Genomic DNA, 22364 nt, shown 5'->3' with positions numbered 1-22364 from the left:
CTGTTCATTCATTCATCCAGTACACAGTAACCACAGGAAGCACACTTTTCAAATCTTGTCTAATGAATTAAATGCCCTGTCCTCACTTTGGAGTAAAATGGTAATTATTTACATCTACAAAGACCCCTAGCATGGCTAATCCAAAATTTACTTGGATTTTATAATGCATTATGTGTGTGTTTTTTTTTTAGGCATCATAATTTTTTTTCTAATTGTGTCTTCCTATTGTCATGGTAGACTGGACATGGAATCCAATTCTTATGTGCATGTGTAGAATGTGGCTGACTTAATTTGTGATGTGGAAGAGGCTGGGGAGTCAACTTCTAGGAGTGTCAGGGAGACTTATAATGAAACTCTCATGGTGAGATTTGGATGTCTGTATTCTAGTTATGCTAATCATTGGTTAATTGGAGACCTTTTGATTGGCTCTATCTGTAAAGAGCATTCAGAAGGTAGTAGTTAACATCATTCCTTTCTTTGAATCGACTCTGCTTGCTGATGGCATTTTATTGAGAGAGAGAGAGAGATAATACTGTAAAGGGAGAAGCCTTGCAACCTCCCCATCTGAAACCAATGTGGTACCTGAATAAAGGACTCAGTAGCATTAGACAAATAAACCCCAATCTCTCAAGGGTATCCCTAGGATTCTCACTCTGGGACAATGAGAGCATAGAATGCTTGGTGAGCTTATACTTATAATAAAATTAGTTAGAATTCTCTGGGCAGATACCAGCAGGGTGGTAGAGAAAAGAGTGGAAGAGAATAATGTATATCAGGTAGAATCAGGATTGAGATTTTTAAATGGTTAGTTATGCTTTAGAGTATAGAGAATCATGAACAAACCTCCTCCCTAAGTTCTCAGTGGTTTCTTTCTCAGTGAGTCTTGGTGACTGGTCTCAATTTGGGAATTTGTACAATAAGGCTTCTACTTTCAGCTCATAATATAAAAAATTCCTCTGCGACACACACACACACACACACTCTCTCTCTCTCTCTCTCTCTCTCTCTCTCTCTCTCTCTCTCTCGCTCTCGCTCTCGCTCTCTCTCCCATTTTCTTACATCAAAGAATGTACAAAGTTCTTACAACCATCATGAACTTACTAATCTACCCAACACAACATCTTGTCAGCTGTCAATTCTGGTTGCCTAAAGAAAGGATATATTTAAAGGACTGGGGATGCGCCACTAGAAAGGATGGGAGTTCCTTCTCAATAACACATTATTTCTAGATTTACACAAATCAAAAGAAACCTGGGGTGAAAATTGTTATGACTGATACATTTTTGCAAATGGAAAAGTGGAAGCTCAGACAAGGAAAAGCAAGTCGCCAATGACCCATGGAAAGGGTCTGAATTAATGTTCAAGCTTTCCACACCCTTACTTGTTTTCAGACCCCTGGACGCTGTAGCTATCCTAGGTCTTAAAGGTCTGCCAAGCTTAATGCCTGAGTAGGACTAAAGCTTAATGTTTCAGTCACATCCAGGGAAATCACAAGGGGATGCTTTAGCAAAGTCAGATCCAGCTTCTTTCCTATTCATAATAAGCCACTTGCTTCATGATATCCAATTACAGTGAAGTTTCATGAGTTTATTACAAGCTTTTATAAATCTCATACTGGGATTAATCTTTTAAAAATAACACCACCTCTATTTTATATGGCACCTTTTTTTTTTTTGAGATGTTCAAAGTGTTTTATGTTTTCTTGTGAAACCTCACAACATCTCCACAAGGCATATAGAAAGGTCAGCCTCAGGTTATTACAACTATATGAAAACTGAAGCAGAGTATGTGTCATTTACTCAGTCACAAGGCCATCCAGGGGTAGAAAGATGAACTAGAGTTTAATTATCTGATTACAAATTAAGAAACTAGCTACTTGGTCCACTGAATCCATTGTTGAAATTGAGCAGAATTTAGTTCTCTGGTGTCCGACTCTTCATGATTCCACTTGAGGTTTTCTTGGCAAAGATACTGGAGTGGTTTGCCAATTCCTTTTCCAGCTCATTTTACAAATGAGGAAACTAAGGCAAACAGGGTTAATTTGCCCATGGTCACAACAGCTAGCAAGTAGTCTAAATGTAGATCTTCTACACTTCAGTCCCTGTGCTCTATCCACTGTGCCATCAAGTTGCCCAGAATTAAGATAGGCAACATGACATAGAGGTTAGAGGGACTGGTCTCTGACCCTTGAACACCTGAGTTCCAGTCCTGCCTTTGATTTACATTGTGTGACCCATGGCAAATCACTTCTACTCCCAGCACATTAGGCAATTGTCTTAAGAATGAGTTTTAGAGAAGGTACACTGCAGTGGTTAGAGGGAATTTCCTCATCTGGGGGTTCTCCATATCAGTGAAATCACAGGTCCAATCCCTTTCATTATCTTTTTCCTTTCCAAGTACTCCCTCCCTAGTTTCCACATCCTTCTTCAAAAACCAGTGAGGGAAAATCTTTAGGAAAGATTCATTCGGGAAAGACCTCCAAGAACTGATGCAGAGTGAAATGAGTAGAACCAAGAGAACATCATACACAGAAAGTGAAACATTGTGGGACTATCCAGTGTAATAACTTTGCTAATACAAGACATTCTCAAGGGACTTAGGAGAAAGAATGCTATCCACATTGAGAGAAAAAACTGCAGGAGTAGAAGCACAGAAGAAAAACAAATGACTTATCTGTTTATGTGGATATTTGCTTTGGAGTTTTGGTTTTAAAAGATTGCTCTATTGCAAAAATGAATAATATGGAAATAGGTATAAGTGATAACATTTGTATAACACAGTAGCAATGGTTATTGGATCTGGGAGAGTAGAGAGGAGGAAAAGAAAATGAAATATGTAAACATGGAAAAATATTTTTAAAATAATTTTTTTAATTAAAAAAAAAGAAATATTCATTAGTTTCCAGCTTTCTCTTAAAAACTGCAACGAACCAGACCACGTTCTCTTCAACATCACAAGCTCCTAGAAATACTCTTTCCTACCTATCCCTCATCACTCTGCAGGATGTTATTGGGTGAAGAGGGATTTTACAGACTAGTAGAAGACCCTAGAAGTTCAGGAGTGGGAGGGTGAGGATGGAAAATGCCAAGTGACTGAAGGGAAGAATAAATCTGTCATTCTCTGCAAGGGATCAACAGGCAATATCATCAATCTGTCATCTACCCCACCCTGAGGACCAAGATCAATCTTAGCCTATTAATGGGAGCAGCTCTTCACCTGTGATAGAGAGTTTGAGAAATAGATTGGGTTGTTTAGGTGAAGACTTCATCTACTTTTTAATGAAAAATTATGGACTATCTAGCTAATAACTCACCCACACATCATCCCTCATCCTGGGGTGGGGGTGAGGGAGGGAAGCATTCTTTACAGTGACTTTCTGTGGACTCACTCAGGTGTAGTAACCAAGTTATTTCTCCCTCTGGTGCTCTTTAGGAAATGTGCCTTTCTCTCAGAAGCAGGGCAGGTCACTGAAGATGAAGGCAAAGAATCAATTACTATTTTTATGTCACTATCAGGGTAGACTATTATAAAGCAAGGTTCAGCTGATTAAGACATTCCAATAGAGAGAGCAAAGTTCCCATCCCAAAGAACTTTCCTCCCAGGTTTTCCTAAGCTTTCATAAACATGAAAATCTCACTACTTCAATCCATCAAGTAGTGAGATTTTCATGCTTATACAGTCCTTCCATTATTCAACTCCTGGATAATCCGCTCTGGGGTTCCCCCCCCCTTTATTGCCATTTCATTGCCTGTGAGTGTGTCTCCAGAGAATGAGAGGAAAAAGGAAGGAGTCGAAAATTATTTTTTTTAACTAGTTATTTACAGCTCTGATAAATGGTTTGGTGAGAAAGGGTGGGGGCCTAATTTGAGTACTGTTTCAAGAATTCAGTTAGTCATGTCGTCTTTCCACCCCCCCCCCAATCTCTTCATATCTTCCCACCTTAGTAATTAAAAATTGCCTAAATAATGCTTGTTGCCTGATGCCCCCTGGTTGCTATGGATTTTTTTTTTTTTTTTTGCTTTTCTTATTAGTAACAAGGAGTGGGATTTTGTAAACACATGCTATTTGTGTGACTCCTATTACTCATTTGAAGCAATGTCAGTCTTTTTTCCACTGTGGTCTATGTGTCTGAGTCAGAGGGAGCTCTACAAGAGGTTTCTTTGAATTGATGGTTCCCTCCCAGTCACTCTTGACTTACTGCCAACATTTCAGGGCGTAGTTACGAACAAATCTTTTTTTCCCCCTTCTTCTTTAAAGCCAGACTGATTCATAGAAACTCCTTTAAAACTCAGTGAAAAGACACCGCCCCATCACACATCCCAACACACCAGCGGAGGAAACATAACCTCAGGAGTCAGGTCCTTCCCCTCACTGCTGTTACACACTCCAGAGGAGAGGACTAAGCACAAAAGGCAGCTCTTGTCAGCTGAGGTGCTTGCTGCCGCTGCAGACTTTCTCGAGGTAAGAGAGCGCCAATTCCTGCAGAGTGAATTTTTCTGGAGAGGCTCAGGGAAAAAAAAAAAAAAAAGTTTCTCTACTTTTCCTCTGTTTCCCTTCTTTGCACCTCACTCAGACCTTGCTTTGATTTAGTTATTTGTCTCTGAATTTCTGCATTTGTCCTGACTGACCGATCTTGAGGCAAGTTACTTATTGGATGATGAGAGGAAATGGAACTATTTTTTTTTTCCCTACGCAGCTGCGAAATCCCCCAGTACTTACACTATCTACACTCTAGAATAGGAGGAACCCCAGGGGGAAAGCAGGAGACTCTGAGGGGAGTTTGCGTATTGTAGTCCCTGAGTCTGCCCATACTCCAAGGTGTAAGGAGCTGGGACTTTGGAACAATCTGGGCAGTACTCCATAGAGGAAACGTTGCATACCTCTCAGATGACATATTTAAACTCAGTTTTCCACCGCTCTGTTCTGATTTCAAAAACGCTTCAGTCCTGGGGTTAGATTTTTTTTTTTTGTGTATGTGGTTTTGGCTGACTGTTAAGTTAAAAAAAAACAACATTAAGTTAAATTAAGAACTTTAAAGAAATCCTTTTTGTTTTTTTAAATGGAGAGGTGGTTTTGTTGGTTATAAAGTTTCAGGGCTTTTTTGTTGTTGTTGTTGGATTTAATGCATTGCTGTTATTCAAAAACCTCTAGTTTGAAAAGGAAAAATAGTTAAAAGCTAAAATACCGTTCAGGAAAATAAGAGTGTTTCAAATAAAATGGAATGGTATACTTGATGAAATTGGGAGTCTTGTCAGAATTTCAGAGCTCTCTAATTGGGCAGATGCAGGGTGGAGGGTGAGGGCGCTACGTTTGCTGCTGGGAAATTATTGCATGGATTTTTGTTTCCATAGCTGCATTTTAGGAGTGAACAAGTTGATTTTTAATCAGAAAAGCTAAAGAATTAAAAAAAAAGACTAATTTTTCTGAATGGAGAGAAGCAGGCTGCTTTTGAATCGTTGTCCTATTGCTTCCTATTTTAGAAGGTGGAGTGACATTAACAAGGACACTACTACAAATTTTGATATTAATTTTGAGAAAGAATCTTTTTATCTCTCTAGTTTTTCTACTCCCTGATTAGAGTGCCTTTGCCCAGGTGTGGCCCATTTCAACATCTCTACTATAATTAATTTTTTTCCCCTGCATAAACAAAACAAGGGAGATAGACAAGATATAACCTGCTTAGAGAGGTTAGGTTTCCCCTTCAGCAATTCAACGCATTTGGATATTTTTAATGCAACCAGTTTGTTTTCTTTGTTGCTTTAAAATGGCCTGCGAGGCAGAAAAAAGAGGGCGAGGCAACCTGTTGGAAATACAGGGTGTCCCAAAAGTTTTAGTTGGCGGCTTAAGCTGAGTTTAAGGTTAGCTTAAACTTTAAGCTTAGTTTAAAACTCCAATGGAGTCTTTTGGAACATTAGAGAAGCTACCTTTTTTTTTTTTTTCTCTTAGTACTTATTATCTTAATGCCTTTGCTAGTATATTAAAGGAAACTGTTATTTTAATCACCCATTTTCTAATAATGGTTTCATACCTTCATAGTACTAGTCCTTTCTGAGTTTTTTGAGTTTAAGAACTATGAGAAGGAATAAGTGCTAAGAGAGTTGTTTAATTGCCACTGATGAGTTTCATTTTTTGACAATCTTCAGCAACATTAAGATTTTTTTTTCCTAGCAGTTTCTACCCTCCATCTTCAGAAGCTGATCTAATTCTAAGTCAGCTTCTGAAAAATGGGCTGAGGGTCCAGAGGCGTGGAAATCTAATTAGAAGGACCTCTAAGACTCCAGTTATTTCAGGGCTGTGCAGTTCACTTAAATCTTTTGCAAAATTCTCTCTTCTGTCTGCATAGCAACTCTGCATGTCCCCTCCCCACTCCCTGACTAGCCTAGAGTAGGTCAAAATTCTCAAAAGAACTTTGAAACCAAATAAACTTCTCTGGATACTTCTGAACCAGATATCACTAAGATTTGCGTATTGATCTCTTAGTATGCTAAGAAATTCTGCAAGACCTAATCCAATTGAACAATGATAACAGCAAAATCAAGTAAATTCAATGAACATTATTAAACATCTACTTTGTGCTAGCTTCTGGGGATACAAAGATAAAGATTAAATAGTTCCTGATCTCAGTGAGTTTATATTCAGCTATGGTGGGCAGAGGTGGGAGTAGGATTAAAAAAAAAAGTGTCTCTGAGTATAGTGCAAAGAAAATTGAGGAGGAAACCACTAAAACTTGGGCAAGGGATCAGTGGATCAAGGAAGGTTTTCTGATGGTGGAAGATGAGGAAGGATTTTTTTTCAGACTTTTTTGAATGCATAAAGTAGGCAGTAGAGTTTAGAGCTGGAGGAATGGCTGGTGGCCTCTGGAATTCTTTTCTTTTTTAATTTTTACTATGGCAGTGATATTGTCAGACCTGTGTTTTAGGAAGATTAGTTTGGTGCCTATGTAGATGATAGATTAGTGTCGAGATACTGGAAGTAAGTAGACAAATTCAGTGACTAATTCAGTAGTTCAGACCACAAGTGATGAAGGCTTGTACTAGATTGTCTTTTGAGATATCAGAGATGTCATAAAGTTACTCAACAAGATTTGGTTATTGATTGGATCTGGGAGATGAGAGAAAGAGTAAAATCTCAGGGATGCCTCCAAGGTTTTACACCTTGAAGTGATTGAGTGGATAGTGATGCTCTGGGTAGAAATGGGCCAGTTTCTTAATTCTTTAGAGCCTTGCCCAGGCCGACATGACTCCAAAGGGATCATTCAAGTGGAAGTGCTCTAATCTCAACCATTGAACCCAATGGTCTAAAGTGGCACTAATTGCTTCTTGGTGTGGAGGATCTTTGTGGAAATCATGTTGTTTCTGGGACCATAGTGGAGATTCAAACCTCCTCCTGCCTAGGTTTAGTATGTCCTGAGGAGTTCACTCAGTACTGAGAATCCTGTTTAGTGGTGAACTAAAGTCCCAAGAGGAGGAAATGGACCCTTTCAGACTTGAGACAATGCAGAACTACTATACTCTCTACATCCTTCCCTTCTCTTTGTGGCTCTCTCTGACTATCTCTGTCTCTGTTTCTGTCTCCATCTCTCTCTCTCTATCTGTTTCTATCAGTTTAGGCTAAAGACAAGAAAAGATTAAAAAGTGACAGAAGACATTTGTTAGACTTTTGTTACTATTCACCCAGCCAAGCACGTATAAACTATTTGAATCAATATTATTTCACACATTAAATATAATAACATGTATAATTCATTCTCTGATTCACCACATATTGATTCATAGACATATAACTGACTAAACCAAAATTCTAGATATAGGCACACACCGTAAGACAAACACATGTTACACACCCAGTTAATGATCCCTGTCCTATTTAAGGTGTTGTGGTATAATAGATAGAGAGATAGATGATTTTGGAATCAGGAAAACCAGAGTGTAGCTCTCACCTTTAATACATATTGGGTGTGTAACCTTGAACAAGTCACTAATCCTCTTGGTGTTTGGGTAACTCTCAAAAATAAGCTGCAGACCTTTTTTTTTTTTTAAATTAAAAAAAAAATTTTTTTAACCCTTAACTTCTGTGTATTGGCTCCTAGGTGGAAGAGTGGTAAGAGTGGGCAATGGGGATCAAGTGACTTGCCCAGGGCCACCCAGCTGGGAAGTGTCTGAGGTCGGATTTGAACCTAGGACCTCCCATCTCTAGGCCTGACTCTCAATCCACTGAGCTACCCAGCTGCCCCAGACCTTTTTTGATAGAAGGAATTTCCTCATGTGGTAGTCCTCTTTATCAATGAAAGATCCAGTCCCCATCCTTTATAATAACTCACATTTATATTGAACTTTAAAGTCTGTTTATAGCACATTTTCCTTATGACAACGCTGTCAAGTAAATAATGCTAATATTCTGATTTTATAGCTAAAGAAATGAAAGCTTGAGAAAAGTCAATTACTTGACCAAGCTCATAGTTATTAAGTATCAGAGTTGGGCTTTGAACTCAAAACTTTTGACTGTAAGTCTAATATTCTTTTTACTAGACCATGTGAGAAACGAATCTGACTTAATCTTTATCTCATAACTTGACCCCATAGTTCAACCAGTCATAACTACTGGGTAATGAGGCTTTCATCAAAAAGTCTACCAACCAAATCAATCCTATCTTATTTCCATACTGCTTACAGCCACTCCCTCTATTAGTAGGATTCTTAGTCTCTTTCCCTTGGGAAAATGTAATGATCCTTGATGAGCAAGGAGACACAGTTTTCCTCTTTTAGACATCAGATACCTTCCAGTCTCTATGAGGCAAAGGTTTCCAAGCTTCTGGACCATATCTATGTTGCAAGTAAGCGAATAAGAATAAAATTCAAATGGGATGTTTTCCCCCAATAATAATTAGTTCTCCACAATGTCATCTAAAGGAAAATACACTGTAATTCTAGTTCCAGCTCTGGCACTGACTTGCTGTGTGATTTTGGATAAGTTCTTGAACCTCTCTGGGAACTGGTATACTGATGTCTAAAAAATGAGAGGATTGTGCTTAAGCTCTAAATCCTTTTTAGCTCTAAAAGTCTGTAGGTTTCTACTACTATCATGTCTGCATACTAGGAGACATTACCCTTGCCCTAGGAGATTGAACATGGGCAATGGCTAGTCCTTGGCTCATGTCAATAGCTGAGTTCGTTCATAGAGTGAGTGGGAAAAGAGTAGAAAGAGGCAATAAGTTTCACTTGAAAGGGTGTGCTACAGAGTACACCCTTCCCCATGGGGCCCCCAGAGACAGCAACATTCATTCAGAAATTCCTTATGCATCCGGTCTGACCCGCTTTTCATAAAAGGTCTTCATTTGCTACATTAATTGAACACAGATTGTTTGCCCCCAAAGGAGGTAGGGGGTGGTGGTAGAGTTGAAAGAGAAATGGATAAGACACCTGGTAGACTCTTAAGCATCTGCCAGGAACCAAATGAGACACAGGGAAACTGAACAGGTCTTGGGAAAGAAACTCCACCCGTTTTTTCAAGAATAGACCCCGCAGCATGAGGGTGTGGTTGTAAAGGGTATATATGTGTGTGTGTGTGTGTGTGTGTGTGTGTGTGTGTGTGTGTGTGTGTGTGTGTGTGTTATGAGCATGCACATGCTCAGAGAGAGAGACAAAGACTGACAGAGAGATGGATAGAAAGACAGAAAAATGGAGAGACATAAAGACACAAAGAGGCACACAGAAAGACAGACAGAGAAATTGGAGGAGATAGATTATATATTGAAAGAGAGATCCTAAAGTGGGAGATAGGTAATAAATAGCACATCTATCAACAATGTGAGCTTGGTAGTATAAATGTTTTTATCTCTGTTCTACAGCTGAAAGGATGAAGATTCTTAGAGATTAAATCACAGAATTATGATCACACAGCAGGGAAGTGACAGAGTGGGATTCAAACCCAGATCTCCTGACTCCAAACTCCAACATCCTTTTTGCCTTACTCTTTTTTCATATAAGATGTTGGGAGACAGATAGAGAGGTATAGGAAGCCAGAAACAGGAGAAGAGAGAAAGAAGTTCCTGGGGGAGAAGTGGGAAGGATGCTTTTATTTAAAAGTGTTATTCAGTGGTAAAAATGCAAGTTTTCATGAATTTTTGAGGATTTTTTTCCCCTCCTGGCTTGGAGTTCCGGTATCAACAAGACAGTTAAGTGTCTTTGATTTTCTCTACACTTTAAAAAGGGAAAGGCAAAGCTGAGAGAGCAATGTGAAGATTTTGCTTTCATCTTACAACATCAAAGAATTTGATGGGGCCAAACATCATGGTATGTTCCCTCAGCTCCAAGAAGATATTCCTTTCCTTATATAATTTGCTAACTAGGAATGGGTTGGTTAACTTGGAGTCTTGCCACTGAGCAGTAAATGTTAGAGACAGTACCAAGAAGTATTTGTGCTTCTCCAGTGAAAAAGAAACAAATGACAGATGGGTTTGTAGCCATAATAGGAAGGGGCATGCTTCCTACTCTCCAACCTCAACTGCCTCCACACCTCTTGATCCTCTATTAATGTATCGAGATCTTAATTATTCATAATAGTCTCCTGTTTTTATGTCATGACTACCCTCAACCTTTAGATCCTAGACTGCTACTCTCCTGCAGCCTGGCCACTCTCAGGTCTTTTTCATCGCTTGCCAATTACATTTTCCTGACGAATCTCAGGATCAAGGGGAATAATTTCTGTCATGCCTCCTCCACCTGCTGTGCCAGTTGCTTCCTCTACAATTGAATTTCAGGGATTAGAGGGTAGAGGATCACTGAACAAATTGTGGAGGTACAAGCAAGAGTCTCTAGGATTTGCTCTCTTGGCATGATTGTTTTCATCCACCACCTAGGGATAATTAATGGTGTTGGTTATTCACCCAAATAATCTTGAAATACAAACTAAAAAAGTTTAGTATGTGTTAGAGGCAGTGACCTGAGCAAAAGCTTCTCATAGCATAAGGAGATGAAGGCAAAGTTGGGCTGTGGTAAAATCTTGAGGTCTTTCCACTCCCTATGCGAACTCGCCCAAAGCATCCTTGACCTATAATCTATCTACCTTCCTCACAGAATGTTCTTCTTGGGTCAGATGTTTTTTCCCCCAAATCACCCTGCTCCAATAAATTTGTCTTAAAAAGTCAAGTCAATGGAGGCTTTCCTTCTTGCCTTGAGTGCCTTTAGTGTTTGTTCTGGGTAATAGTATCTAGTGCATTTTTACAGGACTTTTGAAATTCCTAGAATCATAGAGTTTGAGTCTAGAAGAGACTTTAGAAACCTTCTATTCTAATCTTCCCCTAGAGAAGGAAATGGCAAACTACTCCAGTATCTTTGCCAAGAAAATCCCATGGTTGGTATGATTCATGGGGTCACGAAGAATTAGACACGACTGAATGGCTGTACAACAAATTCAAAGCCTTCATTTTACAGATAAGAAACTTGATGCCCAAGGTCATGAAACTAGTAAGTGCCATTCTCAGGATTCAAAGCAAAGACCTCTGATTTGGAGTCTAGGCACATTCTATTATAACATTTGGAATTCCTGATCTTCCTATTCTTGGAACAGATTTCAAGTGTTCTTCTGAAAGTAGGTTCATGATCTCAGGGGTCTGAGTCAAGCCCAAGTTCTTCAATGAAGACAAGTTCTTCAGTATAGAGTTGGGGACCCCTGAGGTTGGAATTTGGACATTAACCTTCAGAAACATCTGCTCCTGGAGTTTGGAGGGGTGCTCCTGAGAAGAAAGAACCTGAAAATATTCCAGAATGCTTCTTTGTCCTGATATATCAGGAGGTTTTAGTTAGTGTAAGAGGTTCTACTGACCTGAGTATGGACTAGAAGGCAGTAACTGTAATAAGGGGGTATTAATAATAATAATAACTAACATTTATTTGTATGTACTTTATGATTACAAAGCACCTTTTTTGCATGATCCTCACAACAGGTCTGTGCAGTATGTAGTAGTATATGCTTTCCCATCTAGTTGATGTAGAAATGTGGACTTGCTCAAGTTCACACAGGATGTTAATGGTAGAACCAGACCTTAAATCCAGATCTTGACTCTTAGTCTAGTGCTTCTTTCACTATGCCATCTCTCTCAAATGGATCTATAGCTTTCCCCAAACCTGAAGAAAAGACTAAAGAAGATATGTAAGGGGGGAAAAAGCCTAACATGATAGAAAGAACTTTGGTCTAAAAGTCTAGGTATCTGGGTTCTAGACCACTCTTTTATTTTGCTGAATGACCACGGGCAAGTCACTTATGTGTTGTCTTCCCATTCATTAGAATGTAAGCTTCTTGAGGGCTTAATTGTAGTTAAATTTTGCATGTAGTTAAATCCCTAGCACTTAGCACAGAGATTGTTACATAGTAAGCACTGAATAAATGTTTGTGACATACTTTTCTGGGCTTTAGCTTCCTCATTTATAAAATGAGAGGATTGGTTGGGTTAAGATGACCTATAAAATTTCTTCCAGCTCAAAAATACTGCATTTTAATAAGAATAGTTTTATTCTCTCTAAAAATGCCTGGGGCAGGGAGAGGACAAGAATGAAAAAATGAGGGGCAGAAATCCAGAGCAACCTGTAGAAAACTATGGCTCACTGGTTGTAGCATATGGTAGCCATTTCCTGTCAGCCTCATGAGAGAGAGTTAGGGTTTCTTGGGATCTCAGTTTAGCCACACCTTGATTTTTCTTCTCCCTTCATTTGCTTTTGGCAGACATTGTCTCCTATGAGACATTTCTTGGCTGCCTGGAATACCTCTTGTTATAGTAATATGGAGCTTCTGCTTACCTCTTCCCAGAGGAGAATCTTTGTCTTCTATGTCCTGTATTTTTGCTGTAGTTGATGATCTTGCTTTAGAATTCTGTGTGTCTAAGTTCTTGCTTATGCTATTCTAGAGTTTCTATAATACAATCATGAAATGGATGGGAAAGGAAGCAATCCAGATGGAGGGTGGTGGGTAGAAAAACAAGGAAGACCCAAGATTTCCTAAAATGTTCTTACTCTCTCTGGGAACATTTTCAAAAATAATATGCTTGCTACCATTGTTTCTCCTTTGTTCCTAGCTAGTATGCTATCCAGAATTATGGGCGTGGGCCATCAGTTTTCATTCACTGGTAACAAAATCATGGAAGAAACATGAGAAATCATCTAGTGCAAGGATTCTTAACTTAGGGTTCATGAACTTTTTTGCTTTGTTTTGATAGCTGCTTTTCAGTGCAATTGGTTTCAGTTATAATCCTATGCATTTTATTTTGTGCAACTAAAATTATTCTGAGAAGGGGTCTGTAGGTTTTGCTAGCCTGTCAATGGGGTCTATAACCCAAAGAGGTTAAGAATCCCTGGTTCTAATCCAACAGCCTCATTTAACAAACAATAAAACTAAGAAACTTCAAGGTGAAATGATTGACTTTGTAGAGCTTACTCTGACCACTGACCTCCCTGGCTTCCTTTAAGTCTGAACTGTTCAGTCATTTTCAGTTGTGTTTGACTCCTCAAGACCCCATGTAAGTTTTTCATGGTAGAGATACTAGAGCAGTTTGTCATATCCTTCTCCAGCTCATTTTATAGAAGAGGAACCTGAGGCAAACAGAGTTAAGTGACTTGCCCAGGGTCACATAGCCACTAAGCATCTGGGGGCATTTAGTCTTCCTTCTGAATTAGTTTTCTTGACTCTAGGCCTAGTATTCTATCTACTGTGCCAACCAGCTGTCCTGTCCCAACTAAAATCCTATCTTTTACTGGAAGCCTTAGCCAACTCCTTTCATTCTAGTGCCTGCCCCTTTATTAATTATTTCTTATATGTCCTGTACGTAGCTTCTTTTGTATATATTTGTTTGCGTGTTGTCTCCCCCTTAGATTGTGAGCTCCTTGAGGGCAGGGGTTATCTTTTGTTTCTTTTGGTATTACAGCACTGAATACTGTGTCTGAAACAGAGTAGGCATTTAATAAATATTGATTGATTGGTTGAGCTCAAACATCTAGTCATTAGCACAGCTAGGCTCTGTGGTAGAAGAAGTCAGAAGACTTGGCTTCCATCTTCAGTTCTGTGATTTACTACCATGTGATCCTTGGGTGAGCAAATTCACATCTCTAGGTTTTAGCTTCCTCAGCTGTGAAAAGAAGTCTTGGACTGAATGATATCTTCCAGTGCAAAACCTTATGACTTCCAATCCTATGCTTCTTCCTCCCCACCCCCTGCATCTTTTCTATTTCTTCAGCTTCAGTCTCATGATAGTCGACATTGGTGCCAGATAAAAGCCACTCTTCCCACAACAATCCTAACTTTGGGGAAACATTCCCAGACCCATGAAAGAACCAGTTGTTTTCCTTAAAGCCCACAGACCACTTTTATTTTGGCTGCTTCAAACACAGATGGTTTTTACAGTTCTGTTTAAAAAGTTCAGTCCCAATTGGACAATAATATCCATACCTTCTACTCCCAAACACCAGACTTTAAGGAGCAGATGGATATTATGTTTTCTCCAGTGGAGAAATAAATTGAGTTTCCTCTTTCTGTTTGGAAACAAGATTTGGAAGAGAAACTATACTTGATATGAAACAATAACAGTTACACTGAAACTTCACTTGCGGACTCATTTAATATATACCCCTTTCTTTACCCAGTTACCTAGTGGCATTGTTGTATTTATTTTTCAACATCTAGAGCAGTGAACTATCTAATACCTTTTTCCTTTGGTGACGGACCATTTCCTTTGTTGCCTCTGTGTTCCATTACCATCTGATTTTCTGCATGGAATAGACTTTTGATGGAAAAGCAAGACAAGGAAGAAAAAAACATTGTTTTTTCCAAGTCAAAGAATAATTTTCTTCGAAGGTTAAGGGAAGTTCTAAAGTCAGATGGTGTTATTCGCTGAGTAGTTGAACTGAAAGGGACATTTGAGATCTAAGTCAAGCCCCTCATTTGAGAGATAAGATAATAGGTTTAGGGCAGTGGTTCCCAAACTTTTTTGGCCTACTGCCCCCTTTCCAGAAAAAATATTACTTAGCCCCCTGGAAATTAATTTAAAAAAATTTTAATAGCAATGAATGGGAAAGATAAATGCACCTGTGACCATCACTGCTCCCCTGGATTGCTGCAGCACCCACCAGGGGGCGGTGGCGCCCACTTTGGGAATCATTGGTTTAGGGATATGCAGCAACTTGAACAAAGTCAAGCAGTCAGTCAAGACTCAAACCTAGGTCTTCTACTTATAAAGCCATTGCACATTCCATTTCATATAGGGAAGATATCATAAAGAAAATTGCTGGCAAATTATGGTACTGATGAGGCAACCAGATGACATAGAGCAGGTCTTCCATTTTTTTCTCTCTTGTCCTTTGAAGAAAGTACCAGGTTTTTCATTCGAGCAGTAAAGAACTGATCTCAAGAGACAGATGAGGGAGATAGTAATGTTGTTGTAGAGAGATGGCAGAAAGAAGAACAATGTGAATTGGTCCTGAGATTATAGAGGATTATCATATCATTTAGTTGAGTATATGGACACTGGTTGCAAAGGATCCAATAGAATAATCTTTGAGTAATTCTGTTTGTATTTGCTGTAGCTAATGGATATAGTAAAGTAGAATGTGTAGGAGGATAGGTATAATAAAAAATTAATGGTTAAATTGATACATAGAGATCAGCATTTTCCACAAATCATGCATATGTTTACATATAGGCATTGACTCTACACACATGCATATGCATACGCTCACACAAATTCTTTGCTTTTGAATGAAAAGAAGTTAGCATATATCTATCAGAGTTAAATGTCCCAAACAAACAAATCCAGGAAGAGACCCACAGAGAAGTGTTGCAGCAAACATTTGTAGAATAGTTCTGTCAACAAGCAGAGTTTTTGGACATGGTTTTTGAAAAATGAATTAAAGAAAGGTGATGCTCCAAAGACCACAACCTCTACCTTTTAAGATTATTTTAATGGTCCCATGAAGCGTTCAGATGCCTTTTAATGCATCAATTATTTTAGTTTAATCTAAATTCATAAGGTGTGGTGGTGATCAAGAGAGCCCCTTGGCAATTTGATCCCATCCCCATTGACTCTAGTTGTCAGTCATGTTGGAGCAGAATGAGTTATGGGACCTTGGGGTGCCCATTGTTCTCTCCACAAGTATATGACTACTACCATGGAAGGTCATAATGATGATGATTATATGATAGCTAATATTTATATAATGCTTGCTATGTGACAGGGACTGTGCTAAGCACTATACAATTATTATCTTATTTAAGCCTCACAGCAACCCCAACCAGCAGGTGATATTAATAAAGATAATACAGATTACACACAAATGTGTGCAGTGCACTTTTATTTATTTTTTTGGAGAGTCAGTTGTTAAACATTTACTAACAAACCCTTTGAACCCAATTTCTTGACTTTAAATCTATAAACAAGGATAGCTAACCTAATTCACTGGGTAATGCTAGGCAAAATGCCATACCTTTTGAGGCCTGAGTTTTCTTATTCTGAATTAAGATTACATTAGATGATTTCCAAGGGGAAGCCTTAATATTCTGTTCTTTTGTATGTAGGGAAATTCATAGTCCCTGACCTCAGTGAACTTATAAAATCCGAGGAGGAAATCGATTGGACTTTTGATCAAACCCTTGACTCTTCCTTTATCTTTCCTTTCCCAGTTATCTCTTTTTTCTTTCTTCATATGTTTACAGCAGGATAAGAATTCTAAGGAGTCAAATCAGAGTATTTTTAAGGACTTACTATACACACTATAGATACGGGGTCTACAAAGATAAGACAAAATAGTCCTTACCCTCGAAAAGTTTATATTCCACTAGAGTAATTCTACAAATATCTAGGTAAGCAAATACAAAATTTCTTAAGAAGGGAGAGAATTCTTACAAGTGAGGGAGAGAGGGAAAGGATGGGAGGCTCACAGAAGAGCTAATACTTGAGGTGAGCCTTGAAAGAAGAAAAAGGCTCTAAAAGAGCAATATGGTGAGAGGGGAACATTCCAAACATGGTGAGTAGCCTGTGTGGATGCAGAGGTAGGAACGGGAAGGTTGGTTATGGTGAATGATCATTAGTCTAATCTGTATGGAACATAGAATGCTTGAAGGAGAGTGATATGGAAATAGGTAGGAGTTAGTTAGTGAAGGGCCCAATAATGGCCAGTTAATAGGAAACAGAGAGTCACTAAAGGTTTTGGGGGTAGCTGGGTGGTACAGTGGATAAAGCACTGGACCTGGAATCACGAAGACTCGTCTCCCTGAGTTCATATCTGGTCTCAGACACTTACTAGCTGTGTGACCTTGGGCAAGTTACTTAACTCTATTTGACTCAGTTTCCTCATCTGTAAAATGAGCTGGGGAAGGAAATGGCAAACTGTTCCAGTGTCTTTGCCAAGAAAACCCCAAATGGGATCACAAAAAGTCAACTGAAAAACTATTCAACAACAGCTTTTTCAGCAAGTGAGTGACATGGACAGACCTGTGTCCTCGGCAGATTATTTTGGCATCTATATAGGGAAGAGTTTAGAGATAGGAGAGACTGGTAGGAGAAAGACTGACCAAGTAGTTTTTAGAATAGTCCAAGTTGGAGAATACTTTAGATAACAGTCAATTTTTTTCCCACCCTGTTTTATTTAGAGAATAGATTCCTTAGAGAATGTTTCTCTAGTCACTCTACCTCTGTTCCTAATTAAACAAGCAAATTCTTGAACTAACCAGCCTCTGGGAAAGGGTGGGGCTATAGTGGGTGTGAGTTCTAGGGATTAATGTCTTCCAGGTAAATGCCACTAGATTAGAGATAGATTTGAGTCAGACCTTGATAGCTGGATGGGTACCATTTGTGTCCTTCCTTTTCCCCAGAAAAGTCTGTATTTTTCAGGTCACTGGGAAAATGTCTGAATGTTTTATGGCAGAGTCAGACCCAGGATCCTTTTCTGAGATGTTCTGTAAAAAAGGATTGTGAAGTAATCCTGTGCCATCTTGTACAGAGAAAATTCCAGTTTCTCCACCCTTGCCTTTCATCTTAGGAGATTCTCACCCACTTTCACATGAATCATGGAAATTACAGCTAAATCGAAATATCCTTGTGATGTCACATAGTCATCTTCTCATCTCCCTTCCCCCTCCTTTTTGCCAATTTCTGACCATTTTTCCCCTCAGGGTTTGGTCCACTCAAACCGCAGGATTTTTATAATTTCTTTGGCTTTGGAAGTCATAGTTCTCATTGCTCCATTCTATCCCAGGGCTCCTAATTATTCTCTTAGACTGTGTGCAAATAATTTTTTTGCCTGCTTTCTTAATACTCTCACCACTGTTCAATAAATTCAATTCAATTCGGTTCAATTCAATAAGACCTATCCGGTCCCCAGGCACTGTTCTGGATTCTGGAGATTCAAAGACAAAGGGAATTAGTCCCTGACCCACTTTAGTTATTTACATTCCATACTGTTTTGGAAAGTGATCCTTTGCTCCTCAATTTAGAAATCATATCCAAGCTTCTCAAATTTAATCTGGGTTCATTTCCCCTTCTTTAAAAGATTTTCTTGTACTTGAATCTCTGAAGAGATTCAAATATCAGAAAAATGTGAAGTGGGACCAGTTTTTATTCCACAGAACATTAATGAATTTATCCCATATTTGAAAAGTTAATCCATTCAGATTTCAGGTCAGATAATATATATATATATACATATATATGTGTGTGTATATTTGTATATATATGTATGTATATATATGTATCTCTCTATTTTTTTTTTTATAAACCCTTATCTTCTGCCTTAGAACCTATACTAGGTATAGGTTCTAAGGCAGAAGACTGATAAGGGCTAAACAATGGGGGTTAAGTGACTTGCCCTTAGTCACACAGATAGGAAGTGTCTGAGGTCAGATTTGAACCCAGGACTACCCATCTCTGGCCCTACCTCTCAATCCACTGAGCCACCCAGCTGCCCCACAAATACTATTTTTTAACTGACTTGTGAATTGAGGATATCTAGGCAAAGAGGCAATGCAATATGACTGACCACTTTCTTTCTTTCTTTCTTTCTTTCTTTCTTTCTTTCTTTCTTTCTTTCTTTCTTTCTTTCTTTCTTTCTTTCTTTCTTTCTTTCTTTCTTCCTTTCTTTCTTTCTTTCTTTTTTTTTGAAGAATGTCTTTCTGAGTAAAAGGCTATGTAATACAGTGAAAAACAAACAAACAAAAGACTGGATTTGGCATGAGAGGACCTGGTTTTGCTATTCCTGTGCAACTTTGGCCAAAGCATTTTACCTCCTTTGGTTTTAGTTTCCTCAGATTAGATAAACTCTAAAATTCCTTCCAACTCTAAATCTATGGTCCATGAAGTTTATAAGTAAATGGAGGGTATATTTTGAAGGGTAGTTCTGTCCACACCCAGATGACTCACATAGAGCCAGCAATGAAAATATGATTGCTGATGCCTAGAATGAATAAGTGTTCTAGCTCCTCATGGATTAAGATTAAGTCCATTGGAATAGAGAAGCAAATAAATTGTTTACTCATTGAACTTCACAATAAAAATACATATAAATGTTTGTCTGTCTTTTTCTATGTACCTATCTCTTTATCTCTCATCTATCTCCTAGATGCACAGTACAAGTAGAAAGGGTGTTGGAATTCATCTAGTCTGAATTCCCTATTTTGTAGAGGAGGAAATGAGCCTAGAGCCCTTAAATGATTTATTTTAGGCCACAGGTTTACAGCAGAGCCAGGAGAACCAAACCACACTTTTATCACTGTTCTCCTCCACTTCCTGTTCTCAATTGTTATGCTTTGGCAAGGGTTGGTACATTTCAATAGCAGCTGAAGAGATTTTAAACATTTCTGCTATAAAGACAAAAAGTGGTGGTGATAGAGGCAAATTTTTCTGTGACAAGTCATAATATAAGGCTATTTTGTGGTTATAAACATGTTTACTACCAATAGCTATAAAAATCATGTTCTAATATGCAAAAAAAGTTACTATCTTCAAAAATGTCTTGAGGATAAGCAATAACTGCCAGCACTGCATATGAATTTCCTTTCAAAGCTGACTATCAAACATCAGGCCTTACTTAGTGCCTGAGCTTGAAGTATATTCACCATTAATATTCATTCCATTTCAGCTATGTACTTTAGGTTAGAAGTCATCTAAGCTCAGGATTCTATTTCTTCTTTTGCCACAGAACAACACACATGCCATGGTGTTTCTGCTTCTCTCTCTCTCCCCCTCCCTCTTTCTCTCTCTCTCTTCTTTCCTCCGTCCCTCCCTCTCTCTCTTTCTCTCTCTTCACACCTCTGGGTGTCTCCCTGTCTCTCTGTCTCTGTCTCTGTCTCTGTCTCTCTTAGCTAGCAACACTAGCAATGGGTCAGAGCAAGGATAAAATGTTTAGGATGCCTTGTGATGGATCAGTAGAAATATTGACCAACTCAATATACAGTCTAATAAAAGAAAAATCTCATCTCTTTTAATTTCACCCACATTTAGATGAAGGAGAAAAGAAGGCAAGAAAGCTGTAGGTAACTCGGGTCATTTCTCTCGCCAAGTAATCCCCACCCATGTCTGGCTGTATGTAGCAGCCAAAAAACACATGCATAAACTAAGGGCAGGCTGTTCTCCATGACTTTCTTTTCTTTGCTGTGAAGGCAAGACACAGCATCATCAGAGAAATCAGAGATGAAAGGAAATTGCTTCTCTTTTCACTACCCCACCCATTCCTCCAGCCAATACAATTGGTAAAGGGAATGAATAATGAACAGGTGGGGTTGTGGTTTAGATCAAAAGTGATAACAGGAAGCCAGGAATGGGCATATTCTAAAGATGCTACAGATTAACCAAGGTAGATGGGAGTACTTTGGAAGGGAGTACAGTAGGAGGGAGATACTTTGGAAAATTTAGTTCACCAAAACTAAAAGTGAGAATGAGAAGGGGAAAAGTGAATCAGATATGACTTTAGAGTGTAGAAAAAGCAATTAAAGGAGAAAGGGATGTTCCACTCTGAATAGCCTGTCTATAAGAAGAAATTTATACTTGGCTGTACTTAAAATATTCTATTCACATTTGAATAGAATAAGCCTTTAGAAAGACTTTCCAACATTTAGTAGGAAAGTATTTGTAAATGAAGAGAGAGAGAGAGAAAAAAGATCTTTAAAGGGATTTAGAAGGATTAAGTAGAAGAACTAATTAAAAATCAATCATCCCTTGAATTGCATCTTCTGTGTAATCAACCATATCTTTGTATAATTTTGTGAATTTGGCCAGGGAATGAAGGGCACAACCTCAGATGGGGCTGAAATTAGGATTTGCTTTCCCATCCCTGAGGACATGTTGCTTATTCCTTCCCTTCTGTTCCTGCCATGAGGGAGAGCACTGGGCAGAATGCCAATTTCCAAGAGGACCAAAGTGCTTTACAAACAACACTGTTTCCTTTATGCTCACAAAAGTTTTGGAAATTGAGACATGCCAAGTTATTATTATTCTCATTTTACTCGTAAGGGAAACTAGTGGTTAAATGACTGTTTTAAAAGTTAAATGGAAAGTCAGTGATTGGTATCAGCTACCCTATTTCAAATGGAAACTTAAAATAAAATTATTTAGAGAACTTTAAACTGAAGAAAACCTTGGAATAAAGGAATAGAGCTGAGTAAAAAGAAAAATTAAGTTGAAAATCAGGAAAGATGTCCTAATGACAGGCCTGGCAGGCATCAAATTCTCTTGGAGAAAGCATGGATAAACTGCTTATATCATTCACAATCCAACTGGACAAAGTTCTAGGAAATATTTTACATTGTAAAGAATGCTACCACTCTGATCTGGTGATAGTGAAAGATGTTGAGATTGTAGAATATAGTCATTGCTTACCATCCCTGAGGGCTTGGGGAATGAAACAGTATATATATATTTGAAAAGGATTGGGATGCTCCCAAACTGTGTGACCCTGGGCAAGTCACTAACCCCCATTGTGTAGCCTTTATTGCTCTTCTGCCTAGGAGCATTCAATGCACAGTATTGATTCTAAGATGGAAGACAAGGGTTTATTTAAAAAGAAAAAGAGGATTGAGATGATATTAGCCCTCCAATCCAATAAAATCTTACACTGAGTGAAAATGGCTAACGCCCACTCAGAGCTTCAATCAAATGAGGAGGAGAAGGAAAAAAGTGAGACAAGTGCATAAGAGATTCCAGTCCCCTATCTTTTGATGGCATTTGCACATACACCCTGTCCAGATCATGAAGCCATTTGTCCAATTATAAGCAAACCTGTTATTTTAAGTCTTTTTGGTGGGGCAAAATTTCTCTTCTTCTTCTTCTTCTTCTTCTTCTTCTTCTTCTTCTTCTTCTTCTTCTTCTTCTTCTTCTTCTTCTTCTTCTTCTT

The 22364-nt window shown here is 38.6% G+C and overlaps 1 protein-coding gene across 1 annotated transcript in view; it reads left to right on the top strand.

The window, feature by feature from the left end:
• Nucleotides 1–4336: 4336 nt before the first annotated feature.
• EMP1 (epithelial membrane protein 1) overlaps nt 4337–22364 on the top strand; it is a 29496-nt gene continuing 11468 nt past the window's right edge. Inside the window, exon 1 of the mRNA XM_044678469.1 lies at nt 4337–4461. The gene's annotated coding sequence lies outside the window, so the exon portion shown is untranslated. The remainder of the gene's footprint in view (nt 4462–22364) is intronic.

The sequence above is a fragment of the Gracilinanus agilis genome, chromosome 5 (assembly GCF_016433145.1).
Source record: "Gracilinanus agilis isolate LMUSP501 chromosome 5, AgileGrace, whole genome shotgun sequence".
Taxonomy (NCBI): domain Eukaryota; kingdom Metazoa; phylum Chordata; class Mammalia; order Didelphimorphia; family Didelphidae; genus Gracilinanus; species Gracilinanus agilis.
The sequence above is the reverse complement of the archived record's forward strand: the minus strand, read 5'-3'. Positions and strand labels throughout refer to the sequence as shown.